The 19,947-nt window shown below is 40.4% G+C and overlaps 1 long non-coding RNA gene and 1 pseudogene across 4 annotated transcripts in view; one reads left to right on the forward strand and one right to left on the reverse strand.

The window, feature by feature from the left end:
- Nucleotides 1–584: 584 nt before the first annotated feature.
- LOC149127871 (uncharacterized) overlaps nt 585–19,947 on the reverse strand; it is a 28,471-nt gene continuing 9,108 nt past the window's right edge. For all 4 annotated transcript variants that reach the window (XR_016230022.1, XR_016230023.1, XR_016230021.1 and 1 more), the window contains one exon: nt 585–1,006. This is a non-coding gene — a long non-coding RNA (uncharacterized LOC149127871). The remainder of the gene's footprint in view (nt 1,007–19,947) is intronic.
- LOC149127872 (prefoldin subunit 4 pseudogene) lies at nt 2,205–2,571 on the forward strand (annotated as a pseudogene).

Consider the following 19,947-nt stretch of genomic DNA (forward strand, 5'->3'; position numbering starts at 1 on the left):
ATCTCTTCTGACAGGTTTACAAGCAGCACAAACTCATAAGGACATCCCTGTCAGAATTGTATGTTTGGCCTTTATTGGAAGCAATTATTCTGGACAACTGAAGCATATTTATAAGGGCACCAGCCAGCAACTGCTCAGTCTGCCTTATCTTGTCTGCTATTCTTTCTCTCTTTTCATGCAGAGAGCAATGGTAGCCACAGGTAAAGGGAACCCTTCAATCATGTGGGCCTTGTTCCCATGTGGCTGTTGACGTCACTTGGGAAGAAGACTTAGCTTCCAGTGGAACAGAGGGCTTAGGATGATCAGCTCAGATTGCTCTTCTCTCTGGGCTTTGGAAATTTGCTGAGTGTGCTTGAAATTGCAGCAAACCTTGGACTTTCTGGAATGGATTCTGATTGTCCTTCCTACAGGCACTTTCTTGGGGTCTAAAGCCTAAAGCAGGAAATTGGTTTGTTCAGAGTTTCTGAGATTTGAATTTATGAGCTTAGATATGTTCTTCTGTGGTTCCTGCATCACTTATCACTTGTCTGCCAGCCTGAGTTTCTTCTTCTTTTTTATTTTAATATTTATTTATTTATTTGAAAGAGTTACACAGAGAGAGAAGGAGAGGCAGTGAGGGGGTGGGGAGAGAGAGAGAGAGGTCTTCCATTCGCTGGTTTACTCCCCAGATGGCTGCAATGGCCGGAGCTGTGCCGATCCGAAGCCAGGAGCCAGGAGGTTCTTCTGGGTCTCCCACGTGGGTGCAAGGGCCCAAGCACTTGGGCCATCTTCTACTGCTATCCCAGGCCATAGCAGAGAGCTGGATGGGAAGTGGAGCAGCCAGGTCTCGAATTGGCACCCATATGGGATGCCGGCGCTTCAGGCCAGGGTGTTAACACACTGTGCCACAGCGCTGGCCCCTGAGTTTGTTCTTTTTAAGGCCCCATGAGTTGGGTTGGCTTTTCTGATAGGGCAGAGAGATTGATTTCTTCCCCATTTTCTAAAATGACATTTTCAAATGAAGACTCTGCAGGACAAGAGGAGAGAAGACAGAGACACCACTGAGCCAGCCACACAGAGAAGCCAGCTGCCAACTGCGAGCCACCATCTTGCCACACGATGCTAGGAAGAAATCGCTATGCATCCTACCATTTGCAGTTTTAGCTGAGAGGGAAGTCCCCAGTCACCCACTGGCTTACTTCAGCTGGAGAGCTGACTGGGCTCTGACAACCGCCAAGCTTGGAGCAAGGAAGCCATTTTGCTTGCTTCCCCTCCCCAACTCCCACAGAGTAGCATGCTCAGTAGCAAAAAATCACACAGAATACCACTGTTCTCTTACCACATCATAGACAGAATCACGACAATTGTGGGACAAAGGACAGATCTCCTGCATGCTGCAACTGTGGGAGTTTTGGGGCACTAGCCTCAGAGTTATGCTAATGCATTCTACATGAGCAAGGGGCATTCACTTTAGCTTCTGGGAACTAACACTAGAATAAGCCCATAAAAACAACCCACTACCACCCTGAGAGATCTGGGTAATGACCCTAGTATATCCTGCAACACTAGGACTGTAACAATTCATTCTTAATTGCTCAGTGACTCTGGAATCTAGCTGGTGGACACAGGGAAGAACCTACCTGCATTCCATCTTGGACTTATATCCTCCAGTGTAAAGTCTCCTGTAAGCCTTGTAGTTACTCTGTAGGACTGGAACAGGATCCAGTTCACATTCTCCAGCCCTAGGACAAGGGCTGTTGGTATTATTAGCCACAGAATCAGTTGGACTCTTTTAGCATGATTCGAGGAAGGGTCCATCTGTATCACATAGTCCTAGAGCCACAGCCATTAGTGCCACAAACCCTGTCATCACTCAAGCTTGCCTGTAGGGCAAAGGGACAGCCAATTCTGTCTCCCTTAGCATGAAGAACAAGGCCCTGGCTATCATTCGCCAGGAAGGCTGACACTGAACTCTCTGTGGACCAAAGCTACACACCCAAGGAAGCCCTTATTCACCTCAAAGCCGTATTTCTATACCTATGAACTTCAGCAGACTAGTCCACTGTGTTATATCTAGACAACTGACACTGATTATGACAAAAGAAATCACTCAGAGACTGCACTCCTGGGCTCACCTAGAGCCAAGCCAAAGCAATAAGCTAAGTAGTGCCCTGCATTCCAGCTAAACCATAAACTCTTTTACAATAAAACCTACTCCATAAAGAATGAGTGAATAGAAGATGGTGGCCACCATGAAGAAGGCAGCTCCAGAAGATGTCAATGTTACTTTTGAAGGTCAACAAAAGATAAAAAAAAAAAAAAAACCTCCGAAATTTAGAAGATGCTTGTGATGACATCATGCTTGCAGATGACGACTGCTTAATGATTCCTTATCAAATTGGTGATGTTTTCATCAGCTACTCACAAGAAGAAATATAGGAAATGTTAGAAGAGGCAAAGAAAAATTTGCAAGAAGAAATTGGTGCCTTAGAATCCAGAGTGAAATCAACTCAACAGATATCAGCAGATTTGAAAGTTCAGTTATATACAAAGTTTGGGAGCAACATAAACCTTGAAGCTGATGAAAGTTAAACATTTTATGAAACTTTTTAAAATTTCTTTAATAAACTTGAATATTGTTTAAAAAAAAAAGAATGAGTGAATATACCAGATGGGCAGATGTAAATGAGGGACACAGGAGACATAAAGAAGCAAGGTAACATGATGCCTCCAAAAGAACAGAATAATCTTCTGGAACCAGGTCCTTAACTAAAGGAAATCTATGAAACGACAGATATAGAATTCAAAATAATGATTGTAAGGCAATGAATGTAATAAAAGAGAATGCAGATAGACAGATTAAAGAACAGAGAATATCAATGAATAACATGAATAAAGATGTTACTGAGGAGATAGTATATATTAAGAAGAACCAAATAGAAATTTGGGAGATGAAACTTTCAATCAGTGAAATAAAAAATGAGACTGAGAGCTTTAACAATGGAATAGACCAAGTGGAAGAAAGAATTCTGATCTTGAGGAAAAGAATTTTGAAATAACCCAATCAGATCAAAATAGTGAGAAAATAATTGAAAAGATTGAAGAAAGTCTATGTGAAATATGGGATATCATTAAATGACAAAAGATGCATATTATAGGCATTCCTGAAGGAGAAGAAAAGAAAACAGACATTGAGAACCTGTTAAGTGAAATAATAGTTGAACATTTCCCAGGTCTTGAAAGAGATATGGACATCCAGATACAAGAAGCTCAAAGAACACCATGCAGACTCAACCCAAAAAGGACTTCTCCAAGGCATATGATCATCAAATTGTCAAGAGTTAGACAAGGAGAGAATTCTAAAGACAATAAGACAAAAGTGTCAAGTTACATATAAACTAACATATCTACAGAACCTTTCATCCCACAGTTGAAGAACACACATTCTTTTCATCAATGCATGGATCCCAACAGCACATCAGAAAGATCATTCACAAATCGTCTCAGCAAAAACAATTGAAATTGTATTATGTATGTTCTCAGACCATAAAGGAATAAAACTTGAAATTAACAACAAGAAATATATAATTCTCATTAATTCTTGAAAATTAAACAACATGCTACTGAATGATCAATGTGTCCTTGAACAAATTTAAAAGGAAATCTAAAAAGTTCTTGAAATAAATAAAAATGAAAACAGAACATACCAAAACGTGTATGATACAGCAAAAGCAATATTAAGAGGGAAGTTTATAGTATTAAGAGCTTATATTAAAAAAGAGAAATATTTCAAATTAAAGATCTATTGATGCATCTCATAGACTTAGAAAACCAACCCCAAAATCAGCAGATGGCAAGAAATAATAAGGATCAGAGCAGAAATAAATACAATTGAAACTCGAAAATACAAAAGATCAACAAAACAAAAATTATTTGTGAGAAGATAAGCAAAATAGCTAAACCTCTAACCAGACTAACAAAGACAAAAGAAAAACCTCAAATAAATAAAATTAGAGATGAAAAAGGAGACATTTCAATTGATACGACTGAAATAGAAAGGATCATAAGAAATTGCCATAGAGAACTATATGCTAGTAAACTGGAAAACCTAGAAGAAATGAATAAATTATTGGCCTCATATAAATCACCAAAATTCAATCAAGAAGCTGTAGAGAAGCCAAACAGATCTGAAACAAGCAATAAGATTGAAGCACTAATCAAAAGGCTTCCATCAAGGAAAAGTCTGGGACCTGATAGCTTTACTATTGAATTCTTTTTATTTTTATTTTTTATTTTTATTTTTTGACAGGCAGAGTGGACAGTGAGAGAGAGAGACAGAAAGGTCTTCCTTTTGCCATTGGTTCACCCTTCAATGGCCACCGCGGCTGGCACGCTGCGGCTGTGTATTGCGCTGATCAGAAGCCAGGAGCCAGGTGCTTCTCCTGGTCTCCCATGGGGTGCAGGGCCCAAGGACCTGGGCCATCCTCCACTGCACTCCCAGGCCAGAGCAGAGAGCTGGCCTGGAAGAGGGTCAACCGGGACAGAATCCGGCACCCCGATCTGGACTAGAATCCAGTGTGCCGGCGCCACAGGTGGAGGATTAGCCTATTGAGCCATGGTGCAGGCCTTTTTTTCTTTTATTTATTGTTTAATATTTAATTTTTTTTTTTGACAGAGTGGACAATGAGAGAGAGACAGAGACTATTGAATTCTACAAAACATTCAAAGAGGTAGTAACTACAACACTTTTCAAACTGTTTCAAGATATTGAACAAGATGGAACTCTGTCCTCACCCTTTATAAGCTCAGCATTCCTTTCTTTTCTTTTCTTTTTTTTTTTTTTTAAAGCAAAATTGTTTAAGTCAGAGACCTCTAGCCAGAGTGGCCTGGAAGTGGGCTCCAAGAGAGGAAAACCCAAAGGGGCTGGTGATAGTGGGGTTTTTTAAGCACAATTTTGGTGAAGAAAAAACTTGACAATCAGTTTGACATTCAGTTACAAGAAAAGGATGAAACTGGAAGACCTGACCTGTAATCTTATTTGCCGAGGAGTGGGATATCAAAGTTATTACTTTGATACCAAAACCAAACTGAAACATGACACAAAAAGAGAACTATAGACCTATATCCTTAATGAACATAGATGCAAAGATTCTCAATAAAATACTAGCAAATAAAATCCAAACACATCAAATGATCATATATCATGATCAAGTGAGATTTATCCCAGAAATGTAAGGGTAGTTCAACATTCGCAAATCGATAAATGTCATAAATCACATCAATAGAATAAATAAAGGGGAGAGTGATCCAACATGGGAAGTGAGATACTCAGCAGACTCATAGAATGGCAGATGTCCTAAATAGCACTCTGGCCTCAGAATCAGCCTTAAAGGCATTCGGATCTGGCTGAAAAGCCCATGAGAGTATTTCAGGCATGGAAAGCCAAGACACTCTGGCAAAAGATCTCTGTGAGTGAGATCCCAGTGGAAAGAACAGGTCTTCAAAGAAGGAGGTACCTTTCTCTGAAGGGAGGAGAGAACCTCCACTTTGACTATGACCTTGTCTAAACAAGATAAGAGTCGGAGAACTCAGAGGGCTTCCATAGCCTTGGAAACTCATGACTGGAGCATAGGGAGATTACTGATGCCATAGACAGGAGTGTCAATTGGTAAAGTCAACAACAGGAGTCACTGTGCACTTACTCCTCATGTAGAATCTCTGTCCTTAATGTGCTGTGCATTGAGATTTAATGCTATAACGAGTACTCAAACAATATATTTCACTTTGTGTTTCTATGGGGGTGCAAACTGTTGAAATCTTTACTTAATGTATACTAAACTGATCCTCTGTAAAAAAAAAAAAAAAAAAAAAAAAAAAGAAAGAAATTATCAACTCCCAACTTGACTCTCACTGGGATTAAACATGACAATAGGTCTGATCTGATTTCATCATCATTTTAAAAAAATCATCTATTATTTTTCACTTTATGTTACTGTGTGGGAGCAAACTGTTGAAATCCTTACTTAATGTATACTAAGCTGATCTTCTGTATATTAAGATAATCGAAAATGAATCTTGATGTGAATGGAAGGGGAGAGGGAGTGGGAAAGGGGAGGGTTGTGGGTGGGAGGGACGGTATGGGGGGGAAGCCATTGTAATCCATAAATCGTACTTTGGAAATTTATATTCATTAAATAAAAGTTAAAAAAAAAAACCACACAGTCATCTCAGTAGATTCAGAGAAAGCTTTGGTAAGATCCAAAACCTCTTCATGATAAAAACCCTCCAGTGCCAACAAACAAGGAGGTACCTTTCTTTGAAGGGAGGAGAGAACTTCCACTTTGACTATGACCTTGTCTAAATAAGATTGGAGTTGGCGAACTCAAAAGGCTTCCGCAGCCTTGGCAACTCATGACAAGAGACTTGGGTGTTTACTGACGCCATAAATAAGAGTGTCAATTGTTAAATCAACAACAGGAGTCACTGTACACTTACTCCCCATGTAGGATCTCTATCCTTAATGTGTTGTACTATGTGAATTAATGGTATAACTAGTACTCAAACAGTACTTTATACTTTGTGTTTCTGTGTGGGTGCAAACTGTTGAAATCTTTACTTAGTATATACTAAATTGGTCTTCTGTATATAAAGATAATTGAAAATGAATCTTGATGTGAAAGGGATGGGAAAGGGAGCGGGAAATGGGATGGTTGCAGGTGGGAGAGAGGTTATGGGGGGAAAAGCCACTATAATCCAAAAGTTGTACTTTGGAAATTTATATTTATTAAATAAAAGTTTTAAAAAAAGATAAAAACTCTCCAGAAATTAGGTATAGAAAAAATATTCCTCAAAATTATAAGGATATATATGACAAAGCAACAGTCGATATCATACTGAATGAGGAAAAACTGAAAACATTTCCCCTCAGATCTGGAACAAGACAGAATGTCCACTTTCACCACTCTTATTCAATATAGTACTGAAAGTTTTAGTGAGAGCAATTAGGGAGGGGAAAGAAATAAGGTGCATGGAGGCCGATGCCATGGCGCAGTAGGTTAATTCTCTGCCTGTGGTGCCGGCATCCCATATGGGCACTGGTTTTAGTCCTGGTTGCCCCTCCTCCAGTCCAGCTCTCTGCTGTGGCCTGGGAAAGCAGTGGAGGATGGCCCAAGTCCTTGGGCTCCTGCACCTGCATGGGAGACCAGGAAGAAGCACCTGGCTCCTGGCTTCAGATTGGCGGAGCTCTGGCAGTTGTGGCCATTTGGGGAGTAAATCAATGGATGGAAGACCTTTCTCTCTGTCTCTCCCTCTCACTGTCTGTAACTCTTCCTCTCAAATAAATAAATAAAATCTTTAAAAAAGAAGAAAAAGAAATAAAGTGCATGAAAATTGGAAAGCAGAAAGTCAAATTATCCATGTTTTCAGATGATATTGTACATGGAAAAACCTAAGAACACCACCAAAATCTGTTAGATTTGATAAAGCAATTCACTGTCTGTAACTCTTCCTCTCAAATAAATAAATAAAATCTTTAAAAAAGAAGAAAAAGAAATAAAGTGCATGAAAATTGGAAAGCAGAAAGTCAAATTATCCATGTTTTCAGATGATATTGTACATGGAAAAACCTAAGAACACCACCAAAATCTGTTAGATTTGATAAAGCAATTCAGTAAAGTCGCAGGTTACAGAACAAACATACAAAACCCAATTGCTTTTTTCTATGCTAATGATGAACTTACAGAAAATCAAGAAAGAAATCTCATTCACATTATTCAGGAATAAATTTAGCCAAAGAAGTGAAAGATCTCTAAAATGGAAATTATCAAACATTGATGAAAGAAATCATCAAGGACATGGATATGAAGAATCAATATCATTACAATGTCTATACTACCTGAAGCAATTTATAGATTAAAATCAGTCCCTATCAAAACACCAATGGTATTCTTTACAGAGTTAGAAAAAACAATCCTAAAATTCATATAGAATCACAAAAGACCCAGAATATACAAAACAATCCCGAGCAAGAAAAATGGAGCTGGAGTCATCACAATATCTGATTTCAAAGCATACTACACAGTTATAGTAAGTAAAACAGATTGGCACTGATATACAGATCAGCAGAGCAGAACAGAGAGCCCAGAAATTCTCATAACTACAGCCAACTGATTTTTGACAAAAGTTCTCAGACCATACAGTGGAGTAAGGATAATCTCTTCAACAAATGGTGTTGGCAAAACTGGCAGTATATACGTAGAAGGATGAAATTAGATCCATCTCACTTACAGTATGCAAAAATCAACTCAAGATGGATCAAAGACCTAAATTTAAGAACTAAGACTCTGAGCCAGTGCTGATGAGGATGTGGACAAAGGAGAACATCTAAATACTGCTGGTGGGAACGTAAATTAGTGCAGCCACTGTGGAAAACATTGTGGAGATTTCTTTAAAAATCTAGAAATCAACTTGCCACATGATTCAGCAATTCCACTACTGGGTATATACCCAAAAGACTTGAACACAGTGTATTCAACAGATACCTGAACCACCATGTTCATAGCTGCTCTGTTCATAATAGCCAAACTTCGGAATCAACCAAGGTGTCCATCATCAGATAAATGGATAAAGAAAATGCGGTCTATATACAGTGGAGTATTATTCAGCTATAAAAGAGAATGAAATTCTACCATTTGCAGCAAAATGGATTCAACTGGAGAACATCATGTAGAATGAAATAAGCCATACACAGGAAGACAAATATCACATGTTCTACTTTACATGTGGGAGTTATAATATAAAAAACAAAAATGTAAAAAAAGAAATATTTGTGTGTATCAGTGTTGCTACAAATACAGTTTTGTAAAACTTTGTTTTATATCTTTGTCAAACCAGTGGTTAAGAATGTTACAAGCCGGCGCCGTGGCTCACTAGGCTAATCCTCCGCCTTGCGGCGCTGGCACACCAGGTTCTAGTCCCAGTCGGAGCGCCGGATTCTGTCCCGGTTGCCCCTCTTCCAGGCCAGCTCTCTGCTGTGGCCAGGGAGGGCAGTGGAGGATGGCCCAGGTCCTTGGGCCCTGCACCCCATGGGAGACCAGGATAAGTACCTGGCTCCTACCATCGGATCAGCGCGGTGCGCCGGCCGCAGCACGCCGCCCGTGGCGGCCATTGGAGGGTGAACCAACGGCAAAGGAAGACCTTTCTCTGTCCACTCTGCCTGTCAAAAAAAAAAAAAAAAAAGAATGTTACACTACTGTAGTTTTAATGATCTGTGCCACAGCAGAGAGCTGGCCTGGAAGATCTGTGATTATTTTAAAATTTACCAGATATGGTGAAATACTAGCAAATTTTCCCATTCAGTTATTGCTTATAGCCATTGTGTATACTCCCTAAACTAGGGTCTTTTTACTGGTGAAACTTCTTATTTGGTGAAATATTAAGTCTTTATAATGTAATGCAATTTTAAAATATGTTATATCAAAAACTAGAAAAAAAAGAGGGGAAGGGGATGAGAGGGAGAGAGAGAGAGGGAAGAATTTTACATACAAATCACATTTAATTTGTTAAAAGACTAAAAATTGAAACAAAAAATTACATAAAAAATGGGGGCCAGCACTGTGACGTAGTGGGTTTAGCTGCCACCAGCAGTGCCAGCGTCCCATATGGGTGCAGTTCAAGTCCTGGCTGCTCCATTTCTGATCCAGCCCCCTGATAATGGAAAGCAGTGGAAGATGTTCCAAGTACTTGAGCCCCAACACCCATATAGGAGACCCAGAAGCAGCTTCTGGCTCCTGGCTTTGGATTTTCCCAGCTCCAGCTGTTGTGGCCATTTGGGGAGTGAACCAACAGATAGATCTCTTTCTCTTTGTCTCTCTCTCTCTCTCTCTCTCTCTATCTGTAACTCTGCCTTTCACATAAATACAAAACCATCAATAAAATATAACAGGATCTTCTATAATAGCAATAAGATGCCTGTGATTTGAAATTTCCTGTAACTCTGAGAAAAGCATTCAACATTATTAAACACTGATAGTCTGCCAAATTCTTATATAAACCCACTCATATAATTTTCAAAATCCCCATTGAAATAGTTGTTTATTTTACAGACAAGGAAACTGAGGCTCAGTGAGATTAAGTAACACCAGTAAGCACAGGGCTTAGCTCCCCTGGGTCCACCCACTCAACACTCTCCTTCCTTTTATTGTTACATGGTTTCTGCCTCTTCTCTCCTGAAACAATGTAGATGGAACACGTGTGTCTCCGAAGCAGTAGTCTCCACTCTATAGAAAGCCATATTCCCCCTTACTTCTCTTATTTTTCAATACTGTCTGTTCTGAATTTTAGTTATAGACATGATTGTCATCCCCGACTAGATGGGTTGTTCTAATATGTGATATCTCTGTAGGTCTGATTCTTCTGTCTGTGGTTTTGTTCACACTTCTGCAGTCTTGATTTCTCACATGAACGGTAATGTATGCTGCTTTCTGGTTATTATTCTTGGGAAATTATTTGAAGAATAAAGTGATACTTTGTGTTTGTTTCTGCCAGGCATTGGCAGGCACCTCCAGTGGGAAGTGCTATGCACCAAGTCCAGGGCTGGAGAGGCGCTGGCCCATCCAGCCAGATGGATGATGTCCAGGATCATCATATGCCTCGCGAGGGCTCATGAGCAGCTACCAGGTATGGGTTCTTTTTTCTTTTCACTTTGCTTCTTCCCTTAGGTCTGCCGCAAAGGCAGCTCTCTCTGAATCTCCTAAGATTGGAGACAGAAGAGGAACTGCTTAGATCTAATTCACCCTTTCCTCTCACTAGAGTGCCACTTCAGGCCCAGCTGTGTATGAAGAGTTCTCCCCGAAGTCCCCGCTCCTCCAAGCTCTAGATCTCTTGCCCCTTGTAGCTAGTTCTATCCACGGGAGCACAGAGTTTGGGTCATCGACAACTGCCTTCAGGTCAAATGCAGCTCTGGTGTTCTAATCTTCACCTTACCTCTCTGCTTGCAGGCGTTTCTCCAAAAACCTGGCTTGAGGTATTTCTCTGAGTTTATCAGGCCTTCAGTGGTCCTATTATTTGTTTATTTTTACACTTTTTATAAGGCACTTAATTTGGGATATTTGAATATAAGTTAGAGAACGTTGAGTATTAAAAAGAAGAATTATGTTCATAAGGCCAGAATCAAGAAAAGAGAGATTTCAATTTTAAATTGCTCTTGAAGCTTATTCATAATGGCTTTGAGTAGGTATGTAGATTACTGGGAGGAAGGACAAGTGGCTGAGGATACAGGAAAACAACCGAGATGAGTAGTTAGAGCTGATACCTGGGATGTCATCAAGAGAACCAACACAGTATGATCCTTCAAAGACAATATCAATAAGAAAAAAGGCCAAGATTTGGATTAAATGTATATTAAATAGGCAGTTTCCTTGAGGAGTACAGAAAGAAAAGACTTCCTGGGAAAGGAGCTAGAATATAACCAAACCCAATGCATCTCTAATAATGAAACAAACTTTACTTCTACTACATTGTGTTGTTTGCTGAATACTTTCAAATACTGTATCCTTGATCTTATTTGATTCCAGCAATGACCTTATGAAGGTTATCATTACCAGCATTTTACAGGAAGTTTCATGGAAGGTCGGCTCCTTGCCCCAAAGCACATAGTAAGAGTCAGGATCTAATGACAGAGCTCTGGTCTGCGGGCAGGAAGTTCAATATCCTCCTTGCTACATCCATATTCCATCTGCATCCTGGAAGAAAAAGGTTTCTTGTGTTCTAAGCTGCTGGTTGAATATAATGTTAGTGATGAGTTCATTCTGCAGAAGGGACAATACAATTAAAGACAGTGAGACTGCTGTTTGCAAAGTTGCCACAGGGATTCTTATAGGTTATTAGAGTTTAATAGGAAAACTATCCTGAAGCCCAGTTCTGATATAGTTTTCCTCTATCTAAAACTTAGAATACCAGACAGAGGCTGAGGAAGTCCGTGCTGTGACTGCTGCCTACTGTTTCAGCCTTTTGTTTCCGATCACAGGAGTCACGAAACCATAGCAGACTACCAGACGTGTTCCATACTCTCTACCTTGTGTACCTTTGTGGTGTTGCTCATGTGGTTCTCCCCTGTAGGAATGCCCCTGCCTCCATTTCGATGTCTTACCATGCTGCACACCTGTCAGTGTCTGAAACACCTGCTGCCTCTCTTGCCCACCAGCTAAGTGCTTCTGCATTGCACTAGGAGTCTTCAAAAGTTCACAGAAGCTGCATGTGATTAAAAAAATGCATAGATTTTAATTGATTTGCACCAAAATAAGGTACCTTTTCATTCTTTTTTCCATGAATATTTGTTTCTTCTTTATAGCATATGTTGTAACCTCAAATATGTGCATGGTACCCTAAATAAATGGGGATAATAAGTGTAAAAAAGTGGGAGTCCTTAAGATCCTGGTGAGATTCTGACCTCCTTATCTAACAGTTAGCCACAACTCAGCTTTGTGCATACTGCAGGTCAGAAATTGAGCCCCATCTGGTGTGTATGTAAGAAACATCTTGCCTTTAAAAAAATATTGGTAGATAATTCAAATGTTTTTGAACATGGGTTTGGCTAGATAGAAATCTACCTGAAGATTATGTCTGGTCCTTGTCCCAGTTTATGAGCCCTACCCTATAAGCACTCATAAATGGTGAGTCAGAATATAATGTCTCCACTAATAATTTTTTTTTTATTTTTTTTTTTGACAGGCAGAGTGGACAGTGAGAGAGAGAGAGACAGAGAGAAAGGTCTTCCTTTGCCGTTGGTTCACCCTCCAATGGCCGCCGCGGCCAGCGCGCTGCGGCCAGCGCACCGCGCTGATCCGGTGGCAGGAGCCAGGAGCCAGGTGCTTTTCCTGGTCTCCCATGGGGTGCAGGGCCCAAGCACCTGGGCCATCCTCCACTGCACTCCCTGGCCACAGCAGAGGGCTGGCCTGGAAGAGGGGCAACCGGGACAGAATCCGGCGCCCCGACCGGGACTAGAACCCGGTGTGCCGGCGCCGCTAGGCGGAGGATTAGCCTAGTGAGCCGCGGCGCCGGCCCTCCACTAATAATTTTAAATCCACTGAGAATGTGTTCATTTTTTTTAAACCTTAGAGTACTTTTTATGGAATTGATGCCCTATGTTTTTTTGTTGCATTTTAGAAAATTTTGAGGATGAGGAGTGAGAGGAGTTGAGAAAAACAAGTTGGCTGGGATGAGTGTGTTGTTGAGATTGTTAGTCAAGATCATTTTTGTAAACTATTTCATTTTGATGTTTTATTAATCACTACGAGTGAATTTAAATATTTTAATGATTGATATATTTTGTTCGTTGCATGCCCTGGGGCTTTTAAAAAGAAATGACATTTTAGAAAAAACTAAAATAGAACCCCTATCAATCATCATTTAAACTGTTTTCACTAAGGTGCTTACTGCACTTTGGATCTGGGCCAGTGTGGCATTTGGGGACTTGGAAATCCAAATTTACCTCCTTGGTGGGTTTTGACTGTGCTGAAATCAGGCTCTGTAAGTGATTTCATCTCATAATGCAGCCTCTGAAATTTTCCTATAAAACAATTCTGTTTGAATGTGAATATCCATACTTCCAACAAAGCTTGGAGGAAGAAAACAATTTATTACCACCCCATTTAAGTCTCACTTTTTTAACTATTAAAATATCTTTTCCTGGAAAAGATTGTAACTTATAGGTTATGTCTCTGTGGGGAGCCTCTACTGGATAAAAGTTCAGAGCTCCTTATGACTATGAAATATTTTATAAAAATGGAGGTAAGGAAACGAGTTTATCACCAAACCTGAGGATACTATAACAGTGAATAGTTTTTTATTTTATTTTTGCTTGTTCATTAGTTTTAGTGGCAAGAGTGTTTATTCTTGTGCCAGGATATTAAAGTGATCACTTGGGAAGACATAGTTTTCTTGCTTTGCTGCTTCCCTTTTCTTTTTTAATTTTGCTTCATGTTTATTTATTTGAGAGGGAGGGAGGGGTGGGAGAGAGAGAGACAGAGCTCTCTTATCCTAGACGGAGAGACAGACCTAGCGTCCACCCACTCATCTTCCCATTGACTTCCTGAAACACTTGAAGTGTCCAGGGCTGGGCCAGGGCAGCAGTCAGGAGCCAGAAACACAATCCAGGTCTTCCACCTGGGCAGCAGGAACCTGATTGCTTCAGTCATTACTGCTGCCTCCAGGGTCTGCATTAGCAGAAAGATGGAATTGAAGGCTGGATAGAGTCTGGAATTGAGCCCAGTTACTCCAGTATGGGAGTAACTACTGGAACTCCTCTCTGTCTTTGTTTCCCATGCAGTGATGGGGAATATTTTGCAGCCAGGGGCCACTTGGATATTTATCACATTGTGTGCAGGCCATAAAAAATTATAAACTTACAAATTAGCCTGCTATAGATTTATTGAATTTTGAGTCCAGCCTGTGGTTGCCTTGGCAGGGCCAGACCAAATGATATTGTAGGTCTGATATGGCCCACGGGCCGGATGTTTCCTACCCCTGTAAGGATCGTTCTCAGGTGGAAGCTGAACCAGAATCCTTGCTCGTTTTTGTGCCTGGAGTTTCTGCCTAGTGGCTCACCTTCACAGAGTTCCAGCACGACATTTTTGTCCCTTTCCTGCCTGCAGTTCATCCAGGACCTGCCCAGTGACCACACGAGAGAGACCATTGTCTATAACTGTCCCTGCAAATCCTGTCATCTCACTGGTCCTATCTGTTGTTACCCTCACTGCTGCAAACTTGCCTTTCTCAGTGCCAGTGTTTGTTAATTTCTCCCTCTCTGGGCTGCTACCTAATTCTGTAAGTCATTAGCAGGCAGGGTGTGGAGCCTGTGTGTCATGTCACAGAATTGTGATTTTTTTTTTCATCCCCTCCCACTCAACCATTCTGAATTGTCACTTTTCAGCCAATTCTTAGACATGAAGTTTAAAAAAATACATAAATAGCTTTGTGACTCACCTGAGGGAATCTGTGACCTTTTATTTTCATTGTTTTCACTCCCCTCCATCCTCAGTTGGAAATCAACAGTCTGCATTTTAAAACAAAACTCATTGCTCCACTCTACTAAAGGTGAAGTGGAGTAGGAAGGATTTTAAAAGACTCCACAGGGAAAAGTTTGGGAGGGAAATGAATAGGGAGAAAAAAAATGTAAACCTGCATTTTTAAAGGATTTACAGATATCCCTTCGTGAGCAATTCAAGAATAAAGTCATTCCCTGACCCAACTTTTGCCAGAGAGATACACACCCACAATATTCTGCATCCATGAAGGCAGAGCCCTGTGTTATGGTTTGGACACGCTTGTCCCATAGGATTCAGGGACTGGGAGCGTGGTGTGTGGGAGTATGGTGATGTTGAGAGGTGGTGGAATGTTTAAAAGGTGGGTACTCCTGGCAATTAGCACATTGGAGGTGTAGCTGCTGGAAGTTCTTGTGGAGTGAATTATCTCTTGTGACAGTGGGCTTTTATGAAACAAGGCCACTCAATGCCTTTGACTTCCTTCTACATGTAACTGGTTCTACATCTCTGCTATGTTGTGGTGTAGCCAAGGAGGCCCTTGTCATTCGCCAAACCACTGGGGCCATCTGATCTTGAATTTTTGGCCTCCAAAAATGTAATTTAAATTAGTGTTTTATTTATTTAATTTTATAAAGTATCAACCTTCAGTCATTTTGTTATAGCAACAAAAATCACACTAATACAGCTTGAATCCTGATCTAGGGATCTATGAAACTGATACAGCTTAATTTTCTGGCATACCTAATCCCTGAGTGTGGGGAGGTTCTACCAATATATTTGCAATGTTATGTGCTCTGAAAATTTGCAAAAGCAAGACATTTTTAAAGATTTATTGATTTTAAAGTCAGAGGCACAGTAGAAGAGGGAGAGGGAGTAAGGGAGAGAGAAAGAGATCTTCCATTTACTGGCATACTCCCAAAATGTCTGCCAACACCTGGGGCTGGGCTATGCCAAAGCCAGGAGCCAGGAACTCCAGCCAAGTATCCCATGTGGTGGCAGCAACCCAAGTACCTGGGACACTGCTGCCTCCTGGCATAGGAGCAGGAAGCTGGATTGGGAATGGAGGCAGGACTAGATTCCAGGCACTCTGCTATGGGATCCAGGTGTCCCAAGCAGCAATTCAAGCCACCGTATCACAATGCCCACCCAAAAGAAAGACATTTGTAGTGGAAGCTGGTCATTTCTTCTCCAACTTTCCTGAAGATCCAGCATCCTTAATGACCCTAGCTAGGGGCATTTTAGGGAGTTGAATTAGTTGACTTAGTGAACTGCATTTATGTGATCATCTGTCCCTTCCATTCATAGTTACGCTGAGCCTTCCAGTTAGGGATGGCTGCCAGGAACATTCCCACACTGACTGTGCTTCCTCAAGGGCAAACCACTCAAAAGACGATTTAAATTAGTTAGTACACAAGAACATGTAAATGTTCTTAATGTGCTTAAAGTTGTACAGCTTCAGTAGGAGAAAAGCATGAAAGAGGTTTTTGCATACTTGGAAATCCTAAAACTATGCATGGACATCACCAATATTGAATTGTGATGCCGAAACTTGCCTAAAGTATTGATAATAATGGCAAATTCTGGGCAACCAAAGCGAAACGAAACATTTGCTTGGTTTTTTTTTTTCTGTTTTCTTTACAGATGATTATTATTTTCATAAAACTGTATGATGAAAAAAACTGTATGATGAGGTGATAAAAATATAAGTTGCTAAAACTGGGGAAATGTAGATATGTTGCAAAGTCAATTAATGTAATATTGTGCTATTTTCTCGATTTTTGTAATGCTTGTGGCATATTCAGCCTTTCAAAAATTTGTATTTATTTGTTATGATTTCTTTTCTCATTTGCTTTTGTGTCCTAATTGTGTACTCTAAATTTGGTGTTCTTTTACTTAAAGAGCAGCTTCAAAGTTGTAGAAGCTTCCTGCCATTCATTTCTTTTACCCTTAAGCTGTAACCTTTGAATACTTGATAGGGTTCCTGGAGGTAAAATCATGAAAGTGTTAGGGCGCCCTGAGACTGGGCTTCCTCAGAATTTTTGACTTTCAACCAGTGTATCCTGAACCGCTAGGAATTTGTCAGTTTAGAGTGTTCTAGCACTACAGGCTTTTGCTATGGGCTTTGTACCTAGTAAGCTCTGATTCTCTATATCCACTTGTTTGTCTCCACTTTGGGGGAGGGTGATACAGATTTCCTTGTGGCCTCAATCCTCTGAGAGATGTAAGAAGAGCTGCTGATTTTCATTATTTTGTTCATAATTTTTCTTGTTGTGAGGATAAGCGTGATGACTTCCAACCTCCAAAAGTGTGAGAAAATTAATTTCTATTATTTAAACCACTCTGTCTGCAGTACTCATTTATGGCAGCCCAGGCAGATTAATACACTGTCTATTTCAGAAAAAGTACTAGAAAATGCTGGAATGAAGAATTTTCAAGCTCAGAAGTGACTGACAGATCCTAGAATTGAAATGATTACTTTCTTAAAAATTTGCATTGTATTAGATGCCTACTTCCACTTGACGAGTCTTTTGAAATAATTAATATTCAAATATGGGTTAGAAAGAAATGTAAGGACATACTGCTATAACAAAAGAGAGAATACCGTCTCCAAACTTTTCTTATCACATTACTTTGCGGTGGAAGGTCCAAACTTCTGTGCTAATGCTAAAGGAAGTAGACCACAAAGAAATAGAAATAAGGGATGGAATTTACAAATGAAGATTTATCAGGACAGAATGAGAAATGCAGTCAGGTGTGAAGAGATACTATACAGACTGTTCACAGCAAATGTTTAAGATGGCAGATGATGTACTCATGGTACTGGACAGAGCCCTGGTCATTCCAGGACTGTGGTGAGGAGGTTCACTACTGCTGTGGTCTTTGGTGAGCTAACGCCTCCAGCTTCAATTTCCTTGGAGCCAGATGGAGATGATAACCCTGCCATCACCACCTCACAAAATGTTTTGGAGGACTAAGTGAAAATGAGATGTTGAAGGGCCCTACACTACTGGAGAGTGAGTATTGCTGTGAGGATAAAAAACATAATGCAGGTGAAACTCTAATAGAGAGTACTCAGCCAAAGTAGGCACCCTCAAAATGGTTATTAAATAAATGATGAGCATCAAATGGCTTAAATTCTGGTATTCTGGATTCTGAGCTTCTGGGGGCTTCAAAAAGATGCTTGAGGGATCTTTGAAATGTACTTATGACGGCAAATGTAGGACTTCCAGGAAGAAATAAAAATGCAATTCTATGTATACATATATATTTTTTACCAGCCATGATCTGTTAACATTCCCCCTGCCCCACCCCAGGTGAGTTATTTTCTTTGCTCATAGATGGGAAATTTAATATAGTCATACTTTTTCTGCTCATTCTTAGGTAACTGACAATCATGAGAACATGAGTCACAAACATTAGCACTTTGTTTTTCTCCTGGTAATGGAAGGCATCCTAGCAAAGAGAGGAATTAATCTTCTTCAATTTTTCATTAAAAATGTTTCTTTACTATCTTTCTTTGGGCATGTAGATGGTTATAGCATACCTCCAGGGTTGGTTTATGTTTTCTTTCACTCTTTTCTCTCATAAGATAGCACATTTTTTGTTATTTGGGGCTTCTAGTTGGGACATGGTATTTGAGAGGAGAAACTTAAAGCAGACTTGAGTTGGGTGGGTTACTTCCATCTCCCTGGGCTTGGCTGGTGAGTAAGTTGACTCCCTAATGGTACCTCCATGGCTTCCTCAGACCTTACAGTTATTGGCAACTCATTTTTTTTAAAAAAAATGTATTTTATTTATTTGAAAGACAGAGTTACAGAGAGAGGTAGAGACAGAGAGAGAGGTCTTCCACCTGCTGGATCATCCCCAGATGGCCGCAACGGCCGGAGCTGGGCTGATCCGAAGCCAGGGGCCAGGAGCTTCTTCCTGGTCTTCCATGTGGGTGCAGAGGCCCAAGGACTTGGGCCATCCTCTATTGCTATCCCAGGCCATAGCAAAGAGCTGGATCGGAAGAGGAACAGCTGAGACTAGAACCAGTACCCATATGGGATGCCAGAGCTTCAGGCCAGGACTTTAACCCGTTGCGCCACAGCGCCAGCCCCAATGTGGCCACTCCTAAAATATCTGAGGGTATTGGATCTCTCAGGCTGTCACGTGTACTACAGGACCTCATTCTTGGTGGTTTACCTCAATTGCTATTCTCTTTTGCTCTTATTGAAAACTTCTGGCAAGATATTAAGGCCTATGGCCCACATCTCTTTCCTTTCGGTAGTTCACATTTGGACTAATGACAGCTCTTATAAATTTTTTTTGCTCAAAAGATTAAGGGGTAGGTGTGTTCCAATAAAGCCACTTTAACTTACGGCTTTGGGATAGTTATCAATTTATCAGAATTGCAGGGAACACAGAAAGCACTTGGAAGCTCCATTTTACTGTGCTTGTGTTAAATGTTAGCATCCCTCTCTCCAGCACTGAGGTCTTCTCACCACCCCACCTTTGTAGGGATGACTTGGCAGATCAACAGCTCTCTCTAAAGAACCCTCAAGCATCCTCTTCTTTCTCTTACCCCCTTTATATCCTTGATCCTTCTGAAGAGTTCAAGATTCAAGGAACCATGTCTCAAAATCCCATACAAATTTCACACAAGGCAATCATCTCACATTCGCATTGGTATCTGGTATCTCTCACAGTGACACTTGAGTTGAAATCAGTATTTCCAACCCAGTACAAAAACAACAAATGATGTTCCATCAAACAAAGTATATTAAATCCCTGAAAGGGGACTGTTCATTGTTTGTAAATTTAATGTACTTTGATTCAGCAAAGATTTCATCTGCAAAGAAATCAACTGCTAAGCAGAATGAAGAATTATTGTGTTAGCAAAATCATGTTGTTCAGGAATTTCTCCATGTTTCTGAGGGCATTTAAC

The sequence above is a fragment of the Oryctolagus cuniculus genome, chromosome 2 (genome assembly GCF_051225735.1).
Source record: "Oryctolagus cuniculus isolate XC-2025 breed Fujian yellow rabbit chromosome 2, ASM5122573v1, whole genome shotgun sequence".
NCBI lineage: Eukaryota > Metazoa > Chordata > Mammalia > Lagomorpha > Leporidae > Oryctolagus > Oryctolagus cuniculus.